The sequence below is a fragment of the Puma concolor genome, chromosome B3 (assembly GCF_028749965.1).
Source record: "Puma concolor isolate L17-30 chromosome B3, mPumCon1.1.hap2, whole genome shotgun sequence".
In the NCBI taxonomy this organism is placed as follows: Eukaryota; Metazoa; Chordata; class Mammalia; order Carnivora; family Felidae; genus Puma; species Puma concolor.
This window is the reverse complement of record NC_141672.1, coordinates 116,971,833-116,987,364: the sequence shown is the minus strand read 5'-3', so window position 1 is coordinate 116,987,364 and position 15,532 is coordinate 116,971,833. Positions and strand designations below refer to the sequence as shown.

At 54.9% G+C, this 15,532-nt stretch overlaps 1 long non-coding RNA gene across 1 annotated transcript; it reads right to left on the bottom strand.

The window, feature by feature from the left end:
- Nucleotides 1–2,675: 2,675 nt before the first annotated feature.
- Nucleotides 2,676–14,893, bottom strand: LOC147580324 (uncharacterized). The gene is made up of 3 exons (XR_015252799.1): nt 14,712–14,893; nt 6,913–7,042; nt 2,676–4,659 (listed from the first exon to the last, which is right to left on the bottom strand). It is a non-coding gene; the product is annotated as an uncharacterized LOC147580324 (long non-coding RNA).
- Nucleotides 14,894–15,532: the final 639 nt, after the last annotated feature.

Below are 15,532 nucleotides of genomic sequence, written 5' to 3'. Positions count from 1 at the left end.
TGGGGTCTTGGGACAGGAAGCGGGGGGGGGGGGGGGGGATCCAAGATTATTGAGTTCATCCTTTGCTTCTGACAGGATGGCTCCTCCCCAAACAGAGATCAGCGGCCGGCCGGGGTCCCAAAGGAGCGCCCCAGCTCCAGCCCAGCCCCAGCCCCAGCCCCAGCCCGGTCCTACTTCTCACGGTTCTCCTTTGCCAGCCCATCTGTCTCATCCTCGCTGCCCCATTGCAGTTCAGCCCATTTCTCTCCTTTTCCCCTCTTGGAAAATGGAGAGCAGATGATCACTTTTGTTGGGCAGGGCAGGGAAGGCTGGCTGGTGCCTGGAACATTGTCCTCTTAGAAGACATCCAAATGCAGAAGAGAGGAGGAGAAAGGCCAAAGGGAATGAGAGAATCCTGGAGCGTAGTGACGGAGGGACTGAGAGGTATGTCCACGGGCAGCAGGAGCAAGAGAGGCACGTGGGACCCAGAAGACAGGGGGGAGCCCAGCAAGCTACCATCTAGAAGACTTGAGTCCTCACCTCCAATCTGGGGACTGAGGGCGGGGACTGCAGGGCTGATCTGTCCCCCCGAGAGCACAGGCAGCAGGAGCCAAGCAGAGTGCCAGAGACCTCTGAGAAAAGTTGTCAAAGGGATGAGACTCCTGTCCCCAAACCTTTTCTACCCCAAGCCCTCCTGCCTCCAATTAAATTCCCCCCCACCCCAGGACCCGATGGTTCTCTTGGCCATGAATGAGCAGGGAAGCTGATCCTTTTGGCTTTCTGGCCTCCCTCCCCTCCCACCCCCCCACCCCCCCCCCCACCCCCGCCCTGCTGAGTCAGGAGGGCAGTGTTGGGACCAGCTGTGACGCGGTGAGCCCCAGAGCCTGCAGGACCATGACGATGGCACGCATATGCACAGAGGCTAATGTTTCCTGACACTCACCATGTGTCAGCCTCAGAGCTAGCCGCTTGTTACCTCATTCAGCCTTCCCAAGCTATGAGGCACATCCCCACTTCCAGAGCCATGGAGGGTTTAGAGGCTAAGGACGTTGCCCAAGGTGAGAGTTGGCCGGTGGTGAGCAAGGATCTGCACCCAGCCTGGGACGGGGCTGCACCCGGGATCTGGACCCCACAGCTCTTTCTCCTAAGGATTACCTTCCACTGCTCCTAGCAGGCTGTCCCTGTGCCCCTGGAACCCTGCTTCAAGGCGAGTCAGTTCCTAGAGACTTTCCCTTCTGACAGCAGCTCCAGGCTGAACTCTGAACACGGTCACACAAGGAGCCATGAGCCTGGTCACAGACCCCGCCCCCCCCCCCCCCCCCCCAGACCTGGTCACACACTAGGGATGGAAGTCCACATTCAAAACAATGGCCAGTGCCACCATGTGTTCAGCAGGTCCTTGCTGCTGGGCTCCTGGGAGCTATCCTCAGATCACGGTCTCCTCGGTAAGCATTTGGGACATTTGGACCGACAAGGGAACATTGGGAGTCTGGTTGGAGGCTTGGGATCCAGAAGGGGTTCTTCCAGTGGTCACGCTCCGGATTTTGGAAGACAGGCCCCGGCAGGTGCACCACGCAGGTGTCCAGCAGGTAGGGTGGCCAAGCTGGGGCAGAGCTGCCCAGAGTCTGAAGCTTCTGTGATGGCATGGAGGGGAGGGCCATGTCTGTCCGACTAATTCACCAGCCCTGCCTACTGGGAACCTAGCCCACTTGACAGGGAAGAGAAGGGTCCCACGAGCTCCTCCCCAGGAACACTGGGCAGGTCTAGCAGAGTGAGGTACCCTCCTGGGCTCCCACAGAGAATCACCTTTTCCTCGCTGGCTTCCTGCTAGCCTGAGCCTTCCCAGAAAGAATCTTACTTAATCACCCTCCAGCACACCCTCAGATACCCCACCCTGCAGCATGGAACTCCCTCCCAGGGACCTCTAGAAGGAGGGAGTGGAGCAGGGATACCACAGCCTGTTTTCCAGATGAGGTATCTTGGGTCCAGAGAGGGAAAGTAGTCATCAAGTTCCCTCCATACCTCCCAGGAAGCCTTCCTGATGCCTTGGATCCTCTCAGAGCTCTCTAGCCCCCACCCACAGGCATCGAGGACCCAGGGCTTCTCCAAAACAGCTTCTCTGTCCCTCACCATGGGTCTGGCCCCAATTCCCCTCCCACTATCGAGATCAGGCTCATCTCCCACCTGGAGTGGATGGGGTTGTTAAAGCTCTGTGTGACCTTGGGCACGTTACTTGCCTCTCTGTGCCATTCTCTCATGGGAAATTAGAACAGCAAAAGTGCTCACCTCACAGGCTTGCTGTGTGAGTTACATCTGGTGATGCATATAAAGCAGCTTATAAGTGAGTGGGATCCAACAAAGCACCTGGGACAAAGCCTGGCCTTAGGAGAAGGTCAATTCAGCAGACTTCCAGTCCTTACCCTCGGCCTACTAGCTTCTCTACACTCCAATTGGTAAGAGGTGGGGTGGGGTGTCCTTGCCTGGCCAAGGGATCCCTAAACCCCAATCCTTTATCCCCCTTGAATCCTCAGACCCACTCCCTCTTGCCTGCCAGCTCATTCCAGCCGTTTCTCCACTCCGCCTCCTCCCACTGCGCGCCTTTGCTCTTGTAGTTGTTGGTTTAATGTGCACAATACAATTAAAGCACAATGGCTTTCCCATCAAACCCCCAACAACTTCCCACCCCACCTCGGCATCACTGGGCCCCATTCACTCCTTCCCTCAGGGACCGTGGAGTTTAATTTCAGGAAATAATTCCCTGAATAACTCTCCTCCACGGAGCCTCGCACACACCCCAGAGACCCCTTGGAAGTTAAGATAGGGTTTTGTCGGACAAGAAGCCCCAGGAATCAGGGTCAGAGCCGGTGAGAGGAGGAGTCGTCAGTCAAGAAATTTCTTCTGCGTAGCTCATTGTCTTGATAAACGTTTTCTCCAAAACAGAACCTGAGACCAGGACTCGAGAGCAGAAAGTTTGATGGTGTAGGACAGCAAGCAGGGAGAGGGGACCAGCCAGCATACAGAACGCCCTCAAGGTCTCTCTGGTGGAGAGTACGGCTCCATCCCGCCTTGACCCCTGAGGAGCCCAAGGATCCTCTCCAGAACCGTCCACCTGAAAAGCGGGGACTGGAGCCATTACCCACAGGCTCCCATTCCCCATCGGCTGAGGATTGTCACAGGGTGTTAGTTCCCCTGCGCTTTTGGCTTGCGTTTGTTCACGGGCCAAGTGGGCTCTCCTGGCATGGGACAAGGGGTGTGCTTGAGGAGGGACACTTCCAAGACAGGGCGAACCCGAACTTGCCCAGAAGCGTCTACCACGGCTCTGGCTGAAACGAGCAATGAGCAGAGAGAAGGTTGTGCCGAGCAGGGAGACATCCATCGCTCTAGGTGTTGCCTGCCTGCTTAGGTTTAAGTGGCTTCATTTTGTTAGAGATCCTACAAGAGTGGAGATCACAGGCTTTCTCCGTTGGAACCATCCTGCACATTCACGCCAACATTTATATTCTATAAATATTTCTCAGGGCCAGGCCCTGTGCTGGGAGCTGGAGACATGCAGGTGAGTCAGGCATGGGCCCTTCCAGCAAAGACTTCCCAGGCTAGGGAAGGAGGTAGACCTACCCTTAGGCAATGCCTTAGAGGCGTGGGAAGTGGGAGCATAGAGGAGGGAGTGAGCTTGGAGGAGTCAGGGGGGCTTCGCAGGGGAGGTGCTATCTGAATTGGGCATTGAAGGATGAGTAAGAGTTCACCAAGCTGAGAAGTAGGCGAAGGTTGTCCAGGTCTGGGGCCTGCCCACGGCACACACACGGCGTTAGCAGAGCACCTTACTAAAATCCATGTCAGCTCCTTTAAGATCTCCTGCCCAGCTCCGCCTGCCCCTCCCCCACCAGCATGACCTGGGTTGGGCCTTCAGGACCTGAGCCACCCTCCCTGGGCCCCTTTCAGACACCTGGGTCCTGCCTATGCCTCGACCTCCCAGGGCCTCCATCTTGGCCTATGTCAGATCCCACCTCCCTCACCTAGTTACCAGGCCTCCCTGGTGCCACCTTGCGTCTCACCGGGTCTCTAATGCCACCAGCCCGTGAAACTAGTGTGGAGCCAAAAGGTCTAGGAGCTGGAGTCCTGGGGTGCACACCCTGGATTTGGATCCTGAAGCTACAGCTGCAGAGTCGGGGGCAAAGAGCCTTCCTCTGTGAGCCTCGTTCCCACGGGCTGCTCGGTGAGCGTTACAGGAGCGAACTGAGGTGCGTGAAGCACCTTTGGCACAAGCAGGGTGAGGTGAGGCGACTGTCATGGTCAAGCGGATTGTTACTTGCATGGGGAGATTGGGAAGGGGCTACCGGCCAGCTCAATGGACGACAGGAGCTGTGGACTCTACCCAGCCCACCAGGGAACTTACCAGGACTGCTGGGTGTGGGGCCGGAACCCAGTGCTGGGTACCAGGAGGCCAGGCTGGAAAGGACCCCAGAGACACTGTCCCGGTCGCCAGGAGGAAGGCTTGGGGTGGATTTCCTACAGCAGCGAATTCTTCTAGGAGTTACTGGCAAACTCTCTGTATTAGCATGAGAATGGGGCACCAGCTGGGATCAGGAGGGTCCAGAGGTATTTGTATTCCAAAGAGCTCCCTCTGTAGCCTCAAAGTCAGTGCTGTCAGAGCTGGGAGGCCAGGCTGGGATCCAGAGGCCACTGAGAGGAAGGGGAGAGAGGCACCTTCCAGAAGGGAGCCGCCCTGGGCTCCGGGGCCTCTGCTGTCCTCCCTTCCCAGGCCTTTGCCAGGTCTCTCTCTGGTTGGCCCGAGGGCCCCACAAATCCAGCCCAAACTATTCTTACCTCCCACCCCCCATAGTGAACCTCATTTGTGTGTGTGTGTGTGGGGGGGGCGGTGTTCTTTCACTTGAAAAAACATATTCCATATAAGCACTTTGATTTGTTTTTGGCCTCGAACTTTTATTTCTTTGCCATTTTAATCCTGTACCATTAAAGGGAGGAGTTTGAGGTCTCTATGTTTACCACAAGGGAGGCTGGAATTCTTTGAAGTTGAGAAACACTGCCCAAGGAGATTCACCACCACAACCATACTAATAGCAGACACGAGGTAGCATTTGCCCCACGCAAGGCATTATGCTAAGCCGGTTACCTACACGGTTTTATTTTAAACCTCATGACAACCCTGTACTGTTACAATCCCCATTTCACAGATGAGACGACTGAGGCTTAGAGGAGTAAAGTGACTTGCCTAGGATCACAAAACTAGTCAGCGGCAAAAGGGACCCAAGTGGCACGCCCCCAGCCCCCCCCCCCCCCCCCCCCCCCGCCTCAGGCTGCCTCTCTGAAAAGCAGTAGCACTAAGTGGGCATGGGGACGTCAGGCACCAGAATAGGGGTGGGCACTATTCCAGGCGATCCCTCAGGCCCCTCTCCACTGATCCTGCCCTGGAGGTGCCAGCTGCCAGGGAGGACCGGCTGGCATCAGGCTAAGAGACGCCTTCTGAGCCTTGTATGCAGCACTGGGGCTCGGAGCCCATAGTTAGGGTCTCTACACAGGGCTGAGTTTGAGGACGTTTCCAGGGGAAGGGCAGAGGAGTGTCCCCAGCTCACGGTACAGTGTTGAGTGCCATCCACAAGAAAGAATCCTGGGTACTGGGTCTGCCCGGTAAGGATGTTTTTTATCTGTCTGCCCAGCTTCTCTCTCTCCTCTGTGTTCTTGCTCAGACACTCCTGACGCCTCCTCCCTACCTCCTCCCTTTCCCCTCCTCCCTGCCTGCTGAGAGCCAAGAGCACATGATGAGGGCTGGCTGGGGCCAATGAACAGAAGAAGGTGGCAGGCCCCTGCCAGGAGCCGTGGGAGGCCAGCCCGTGACCCCCCAACTGACTCTTCTCTGTGAAAGCTATGACTTGATTCCCTTCCATCAGGGTTCCATCATACAAACCAGAAGCTCCCATATCTGACTTTGTCACTTCCTCATCCAAGGGGTCCCAGGATCCCAGTGTGGTCTAGGAGATCCTGACCACTCCTTCCATATTGGGTAGGAGTACTAGGGGTGAGATCAACAAGAATTGCTAATGGGGAGGGGGGGTCCAGGCACAGGGCAGTCCCTGTGGTCTGGCATCCCGTGAGAGCCATGGCTGCCCAAGCCCCACTGTAGACCAGGGAACAAGGTCTTCATCTGAGCCCAGAGAGGCTGAGGTAGGGGTGGGGGCAGGCTGGGGGCTGGGTGGGGAGGGGGCCCTGGGCAGGAGTGGCCTTGCCAGGATTTTCATCTGCGCCTCATTATCCTCTCCCTCTTCTGGAGAAGGTAATTAAGGCTTCCTCCCACCCAAGGCTAAAGGCTGGCTTCCCCCCAAGGCCTAGCTCACATGGAAGGCTAATAATGAGTGCTCTCCAAAGCCCAGGGAGGGGGTAGGCGCCCAGCCCGGGCTGTGCCCCCACCCCCACGACACGCATTCAGGAGGCCGGTTTGAAGGTCCCCCATTAGTGCTCAGGAAGCTGAGGGGGGGGATGTCCAGCTGTCCAGGGCATCCCGATGGCCAAAAGTGGAGCCGTGTTGTCCCTGGTCCTGAGGAGGGTGGGCAAAGGGGAGGGTGACAGCAGGTCCTGGAGGTGATGGGGAGCCACCGAATGTTGAGGAGCAGCAAGTACCAAGAATAGGCCATGGGAACAGTGTCATGGGGTAGAGGGGAGCAGGGTACAGCAATGTCAGGAGACTGTTCTGGTCCCTGACCTCCAAACAGGGGAGATGGTTCTTAGAGCTCAGCCTGAGGGGATTGGGCTGGGGATAATGTAGAGGCTGGTGCCACACCTTTGGCTATGCCATTGTCTGTGCCACCTGGCCCCAGGCAGCAAGCTACCCTGACACGAGACATGGTACGGTAGGAATCAGCCACACCTCTTTGAGCCTCAGTTTCCTCATCTCTGAAATGGGATAATGACGATGCCTACCTTGTGGGCTGGAGAGCATTAAAGGACATAATGTGTGTGTCAGAACAGATCTGTTCAAGGTTGCCACCGGTTTCTTCCAGCCAAAGGAGGGCCTGGACAGGTTCCCTGCCTTCTGAGGGGCTCTCAAAGCCTGGAAATGAGCACATTTAATAGGAGGGTGTCAGGCCAGCCTCCAACTTCCAAGTAGTAAGCATCTTGGCCCAGAGCAGTTACTCAATTACCCTTAATCTTCCTGATGATATGAGCTGGGCCAGATATTGCACAGCCCCAAACCCAAGTCCCCGAAGCCCGATCTACCAGCTGCCCAGCCCCAGGCCCCCTTCCTACAATCCTCAGGTGACGTGGGTGGGAGTGTGGCCAGCTCAGGACAGCTTTTCCCTCCTGCCCAAAACTGCCTCCTTGTGCCAGTGGGTCAGGCTGGCAGGCCGGAAGAGAAAATGTTTTGGGCCACGGAGACCTGGTTTTAAATTCCACCATTAGCGCTTGGCTGTGGGCCTGGAAGGCCCTTCTCAACCTGTCAGTCCCTTCTGGGCACCCTTATTAGTCAGGAACAGCTGCCTCCAGCAGCGGTTTTATTGGATCCCTCCTAACCAGCACACCTCTGGGGAGGGGCAGGTTTGGATGGTGGGGATCAGAGCAGAGGGCATCGGTCTCGTGGGGCAGGAAGGGAAGCCGAGAACGTTGAGCACTGACAACCACCCGGGATGGGCACAGATCTCAAAAGCCAAACACACCAGGGCCCTGCCTCACAGCTGGTGTTTAGGTTGAACGTGAGCACACACGCACACGTGCATACACGCGCACACACGTGTGCACACACGCACATGCACACCAAGGAAACTGACTACTTCTAGGTGAGACCCTACACCCATCAGAGAAGGGGCAGAGCATGGGAGGCTGAGGCTGGTAACCCAGGCAGTAACCTCACTCAGCTATGGACTCTCTTTTTCTGGAAAATGGGGACGTTTTCTCACATCCTGCTCCCAGAACTGATGTAAGTACCACACAGGTCAGAGCCCTGGGACTGGAGGACTGAGCTGTCCTGAGGACTGAGCTGTGACCACTTCCCTGGGGAAGCCGGCTCACTTTGGTGTGGCTAAATCACATGACTGGCAGGACAGGGGAAGGGCTGCATCAAAGGTGCTGGAAGCCTGCCCTTCTGCTCTGAGGTGAGACAGGCCCCGGGGGGGGGGGGGGGGGGGGGGGTGGTGGCAGAAGGGACACCGGGGCGGGAAATACAGGTTTGTTTTCTTTTTCTTTTTTTCATCCAAGCACCGTGGTTTCAAGCAGATGCTGCCACAAGGTGTCACTAAAGGCCCAGAGAGGTTTACTGACTTGCCCAAGGTCACACAGGCCTTCTGATGCCCAGCCCTGGAGGTGTCTCACCGGACCCAGAGTGGAGCTGCCCTCCATCTGAGGTTGGGTAGGGGAGCTGACACTGCTGGCTGGTTGACCCAAGCCCTTTCATAACCCCTCTCTCCCCAGACACCTTCAGTGACTGGTGTAGAGATGGCCATGTGACCCACTTCTGGTTAAGGAGATGCAAGTAAAGCGCTGGGTGGGGCTTCCGGGTGCTCGTTTTAAAGGGTGCAGAACTGGCATTCCTTTTAGCCTTTCCATCTCCTTTCTGCCTGGAATGTAGACAGAGGTCTGGAGCTGCTGCAGCCATCCTGCTATTATGAGGCAACGAACATGAAGACAAAGACTTTCACACTAAAGTTGTCAGAGGGGAGCCTGGGGCCCAGAGCTTCCACACAAGCCATGGACTGCCCACTCCTGAACTGCTTGCTGTATGGAACAAATACCTTCCCGCCCCCTTTGTGTCTTAGGACAGTGTTTTTTAGGTTATCTCTTATAGCCATATGCATCCTTAATTGTTATACCACCCTCCCCCAGTTAGAAATGCTGAGCCTATGCAGAAAAGGATCTCTCGGGGTGACTGGGTGACTCAGTCAGTTAAGCGTCTGACTCTTGATTTCAGCTCAGGTCATGATCTCACAGTCACGAGATTGAGACCTGCGTCGGGCTCCGCACTGAATGTGGAGCCTGCTTAAGATTCTCTCCCTCTTTCCCTCTGCCCCCTCCCCTGCTCACATGTACATTTTCTCTCTCTCTCTCTCTCTCTCTCTAAGAAATTAAAAAAAAAAAAAAAAGGATCTCTTTCCCCTGACCTTGGTACTTGCAAGGGAGGTCGGGTCACTGAACTTCCAATGCACTGTGAGTCCAAGACCCTCTGGGAGCAGGAAGTGCCCTGGAAATAAGGCTGAGTGTTGACCATCGGTAACTTCACTAACAGACTAAGGTCAGGACTCACCCCCCTGTATGGTGCCTGCACACCTCTTATTCCCTGCTCTCTCTCCCAGCTCCGCCAGCCTCCCTGCAGCCTCCCGATTATTCTTCGCCATCTCTTCCAAGAAATCACTGCTGCCCCCTTCCCTGCCGCCATCCTCCCTGCAATGTGGATTAGACATTTCTCCTTTGTGCCCCCACAATACCCTGGGCCCCTCTTAGCACTGCATTTATCACCCAAAGGTAGAATGTGGCATGGGTGTGTTAGCCTCCCTCATTGGACTAGGTGTCTTTTTATCTCAATGTGCTGGTACAATGTAGGTGTTCATCGTTCAGCGAGCCATTGTTAATTTGCTCATTCATTTGTTCCAAAGATGTGGAGCTCTCTGAAAGATCCCAATGCCACGTGGAGCAGCTCTGCTGTGTCAAGCTGTCACAGGACTTAGGGCATCCTTGCATAGGGATCCCCGGGAGCAATCCCCAAAGCCTGGACTTGGGTGGGTTCTTCCAGCATGGGCCTAGCTTCACAGAGCAGGGAGGGGATTCAAGCCTGGAGCCAACACAGCAAAGCAGATTCTTTGTGGCCATTCTGCCCACACCCCCATTCAGCCCTGCTATCTGGTGAGGAAGGAGAGTCAAGGTGAGTATGAGGCAGACCCCCCCATTGCCTAGACTCTGGAGCTGGAGGGCTGGTCATGGGAGTACCTCGCAGAGCTGATGATTATAATCACCCACTCCAGGACTCAGATTTGGAAGCTGGGGATCCTAGAGGGGGCAGGGGCAGGAGACATCCCCTCTGGTTGCACCCATCTAGTCTTGAAGGCTTACTGGAGAGGGAAGCCCCTTAAGGGCCCACTGATGGGTCCCCTCATCAGTAGGGACTTACCCCACTTCTTCTTCTGCACCAATAAATCTTTCCTCTGCACTTCCCCTGCCCTCATTCCCTTGTTCCCTTTCCCTCCCTCAATAAACATTACCCAAGTGCCAGTTGGGCACTCAGCATTTCAAAACCAGAACGGTGGGGCCCATTGACGTAGAGGTCCCCAGTGCTCCACTGGCCCTCCAGGCTGTCTCAGCCTCGGGCAGCCCCTCTGGTCTCAGGTGCCAACCTTTTGGGGCCTTTCTGCCCTGGCGCAACTCTCTCTGGCATGAGAAAAGCTCAAGCCCCACACCCAATGGGGAGGTGCCCAACCTGGCCCTCCTGCTTTGATGGAGGACAGGGGACAGCAGGATGCCAAATGCAGTGCCCCGAGACCTGTGTCCCAAGCCTAGAGTGGGTATACTCTGTTACAACACACAAGTAAGTAAGCCCTGTCATTGCCAAATAACCCTGTCTGGCAGGAATTGTTACTATCTTCTTACATTTACATCTGCAAAGGTATCAAAACTGACACAAGAAGAAATAGAAAGTAGGGATGCTCCCAAAACTCCCCCAAAACTTGAATTTGTAATCAAAACTCTTCTCACAAACCTCCAGGCCCAGATGATTTTGCTGGTGAACTCTACCTAACATTTAAGAAAAATAGATATACCTTATCACACAGCCTTCTCGGTAATAGGAAAAGGTGGATTTCTCTCTGAGTCCTTTTACAAGCTCGGCATAACCTTGACATCTCAACCCCCACATCTGTCAAGTGGGGACAATAACAGGTAGCACCTATCTCAGAGGTAGGGAGGAGAATTAGAATTAACAATTAGGGTTAAGGGAGTTGTATGCATAACCCTTGGCACGATCCCTGGCACCTACCTAGCACGTGCTCAGTGAATGGTAATTGTTTCTATAAGGCCAAGCCAGGACTGAAGCCATGGCCTATGTCTTACTTGCCCCACGCTGAGTCCAGAACAGCATCCCTTAGACAAAGAAAGGAGAAGATCACTGGGGAGCGACCGTGAACGGGGCTGCCGTCAAACTTGACCTCATTCAACCCTCACAAGAATGTTTCGGGGTAGGTGGATCCATCTCATTTTACAGGTAGGAAAGCTGAGGCTCAGAGAATCTATGACACCGCGTAAAGTCAAAGCCAGGCCCATCTGAAGATAAAGCCCATGATTCTCTGACCCTTACTAATTAGGCAGGCGTACTAACCAAGCAGACCACAGCAGTAGGGCTCTCTGACCTTGAGCTAAGCCGTCAATGGACTTAAGGGTCCCTACCTAGAAAATGGGTAGATGAGCTGCTCTCTTGGTTGTTGAAAAACAGATTAGGCACACTGATTCTCCCAGAAGACCTCTGCCACGTCCGTCTAAAAAGTTCCCGTGAACCAGCCCACCTGGGCCCATGGTAGACTCACCCTCGCAAACCAGGGCCTTCCCCCACCCCAGGTCCCGCCTGCCCCAGCCCTCACATGTACTGCCCAGGACATGGGGAGATGGGTCGCCCTCGTGGATACGACGTTTTTATGGCACAAGTAAGACGTGAATACATTCTCATCGTGATAAAGTCGACCAATTCAGAAGCACATCGTATCGTAAGGGAACATGCCCCCTCCACCCCCCCTTCACACCACTCCTCTACCCAGAGATGAGCCCTGTTCAAACAACAGGACAGATCCCCTTCCGGATCTACTTCCGGATCATTTAGGCTCATATACATTTAGGATCTACTTCCGGATCATTTAGGCTCATATACATTTCTATGCATACACACATATCAGTACCAGGTTGTTTTTTTACATGACTGCAATCATCCTGTATGTATTGTTTGGCAACTTGCTTTCTTCACTTCACAATCCCACGTGCTATTTTTAGCTTCTCTATTTCCCGAAGGATTTGAGGAGGTTTACCAGAGTCCCAGAGGGTGGGGTGCAGAGCCACGGAGAGAACGTGAGTGTTAGGATGATGCTGACCCGGATTGATACCCCAGCTCTGCCACCTGTATCTGGGTGACCTGTGACCAGTCCCTAAACTCTCTAATAACAGTAGTTACCTCCTAGGGTCAGTGTGACTTTGCTGGAGCCAACAAAGAGGGTTTTCAACTGTTTATGCTCCCCAGCCTCCCTGGGGCTTTGAGAACAAAGATCTGGAGGCCAGAGGTGGGCCAAATGGTCCTTAGAGGACCAGGGTCCTCAGATTCCAGGGTCTCTAGGCCTCCCCACTTCTCCAGCCATAGCGATGTTCTCGGGGTAGGGCCAGGTCTCCTGCTCCTCTGTATCCATGGCGGTGGCAGTTATGACATCAGCCTGGCTCTGTTTTCCCTAAGCAGGAAAAGCAAGCTGAGCTTAATAAGTATGTGCTAATGTTCTTTGAATAATTCCACGATCCATTCCTTCACTTCCGAAACTTATTGGAACTCTCTTCTCCCTATTTGGAAAATGGGGAAACTGAGGACAGGGAAAATCAAGGGCTTCTGGACCTCTAGATGTCATCTGGCCCAGCCTCCTCATTTGACATAGTAAACAGGCCCCAAAAGGAAGAAAGTAACTGCCACACAGGCGGTTCTGGCACAGAGTTAGTGTGATAAACATTTGCTATGGTTGGGGCCAGATAGTGCATTAATTCTCACTGGGCCCTGTGAGGCAGGTACTGTGGTTTCCCATTTCACAGGACAGAAAGCTTAGGTCACCTCTTCAAGGGAATACCACGAACAGGAGCCAGAGTTAGAGCTCTGTGTGTGTCTCACCAACCGGCTCTCCAGAGCTACCATCTACTTGGGATGCCCACTCTGCCTCCTAAGCACCCTGCCTCATCCTCCTGGCATGTTCCATGAACTGCGGCTCCCCGAGGAAGCCTCTTCTGGCCCCGCAGCTGGCTCTGCCCACTCTGCTGTGGCCCGCTGCTCTCTCTTGACCTGCAGAACACCTGAGCTCCCTGATCCGGTGTTGAGTTTGTCTGCTCCTCCCCGACCGTAGTCCTCAAGGACAAGGCTCTAGTTTCAATTCATCTCTGCACCCCCATGCCCAGCACAGGGCTTGGCACGGAGTAAGCAAATGTAAATATTTGTGGAAGGAAAGGAAGGAGGAAGGACTTCCAGAGCTCATGCTCTTTCGTCCATCCCACAGGTTTTGCTTGACCAAGTCAAGGTCAAGAGACAGAACCCCATGCCCCAAGGTTTTATACCAAATATGATCTGCTTCCCCCTCTCATAGTCACTGCCCCTTCCCCTTCTTCCCAGTCTCCCTCTCCCAGGGGCTGGTGCCCCACCCCCCGCCCGCCACTGCCAAGGGCAGCAGGCCTGCCACACCACCCACGGCTCCCAGGAACTGCCCTGCCAATCTCCCTCCCGTGAGGGCCCAGGCCTCAGGAAGGGCTCCCTCACCAGGCCACTTGCCTTGAACAGGTGACAGAGCCGCGACCACAGACCAGTTGCAGGGTGGGGCGGTTAGAGGCCAGCCTTGCCTAGACCTTCAAAGCAACTGAGAAAGTGGCACCTCCTCCATCGGGGCCACCCTCTTGCTCACCGGGAGCTCTCCAGGTCCACGTTCACTCTCCAAAGTGGGTAGGGGGCTGGGGAGACTCCCGGTGTTTGTCAGCCAGAGTACTGTAGTTGGGAGGATTGCGTTTCCATGGATACAAGCCATGGGAGCTGCTGGGAGAGGGGGCCATGGTGTACACAGACAGATCCACACGGATCTGCAAGAAAAATAGCAACAGATTTGCTGAGTCATTGGCCCCACATATTTATAGTCTCTGGCAAAGGCAGACCTGCCTATCAGAGGCTAATAATACTGCAGCAGCGTGTTAATTGCAAAGAGGGAGTCTTCAAGCATCCATTCAGACAGCGGAGACCGCTGCTTGAATAAAGAGTGGGGCCCTCACAATGAGAGCCGGCATGTATGCGTGTTAAGGAGTGTGTGTGTGTGTGTGTGTGTGTGTGTGTGCAGGTACGTGGAACTCAGCTCTGGCAGACTAAGAAAGCTCAAGTATCACATCAACAAGTCTGAATCCACCCCGTGGCAGTGTTACAAAGCAGTCTTCAATCACCTAAAGATGTCTAGGACTCAGCCCACGTGAAGAGGGGGACGGGAGAGGAGAGGAAGCTGACGGCTATCTATCTCTCAAGGAAGGGGGACAGAATGCTGCTGTACTGCCCAGGACCTTCAACCCACAACCCATGGGCAACCATGGTCTTCTAGCTCTGGGTAGTCGGGCAGTTAGAAGAAAGGGAAAACGCAACCCCTGCCTTCTGGGAGGTCAGCCCAGTGGGCCACTCGTCCCCTGCCCAGGCCACACAGGGGCCCTAATTCAGGAAGCAGAGTCAAGGACAATGGGTGCCCAGGAGCCCGGGTGCCATCTTGAATAAACACCGAAGGGCCAAACTCAACTCCAGAGGAGTCTTTGCATCCTTGCCTCAGGGAGCCAGCAAACCCCCTAGCTCCGAATCAGGCCAATTGATTGTCTCCTACAACTCCCATCAGGACGACGTGGCCCTGTCCCTAAAGCATTCCCTGCAGAAGCATTAGTTATAAACATAACATGTTCCTGCCCACCGCCTCTGCCACTCTGGGACCCCCACAGGGACTGGGGCCATACACTCCCAGCACCTGGCAGAGTAGCCCTCAGTGGAGACTTACAGTCGAGAAAACAAATCCCTCTGCTTCCTTGAAGGCAGTTCTCAGGTCCCCCTGGGTCTTCTGAACTCCAAGTCACATACTCCTCTGGCACGGGTTCTGGTCTCCTCCCTGGCTCTGCTCCTCTGCGGGTGTGCTCCTTCTGACACTGCGCCCCTACTGGATGCAGAGGGCAGGGGATGGGGCCCTGATCCCTCATCCCAACCTATGGCCCATATGGCCCCCAGCAGCGCTAAGACAAGGATTGCTGGGTCCACATTTGCCTTTGCTTCAGCTGGAACACGGCCCCCTGGCCTCTTCCCTTGGCTCAGTCTAAGAGGACAGAAGCCATACTCTCCCTCCAGAATTCTGACAGCAGAGGGGTGGTGGCCTCCACGGCCCCATGACCCCTCCATGGTCCCCACAGAGGACCAGCAGAGCAGGGCTGTTCAGGGAGGAAGGTAAGAGGTTCACTGCTGGGCCTCAGTCCTCCCACTGCAAACCCCCAAACGGCACAACACAATCGTTCGTGACTGAGTTCCCAGTGTTCTAAGGAAGGGAGGCAGGCGGGGAGGGAGAGGGGAGGGGGGAGGGAAGACAGGGCCATTCTTTCAGTTCTCATTTCTCTTCAGGAGAAGGTTGACTCAAGAGCTATTATTAATAGTAAATTAAATAGTGTGGTTATTCTGAATAATAAAGAGCTCTCCTCTTCCAAGTTTTCACTGTCCTCTCTCCAGGGAAATACCTGCTGTGGCCCGAGATGTGGCATCCGGTGATGGGCATTTGGAGGGCAAAGCTGATGTCCCCATCATGCTCAGTCACAGGCTCAAGCCCCCAAGGATGCC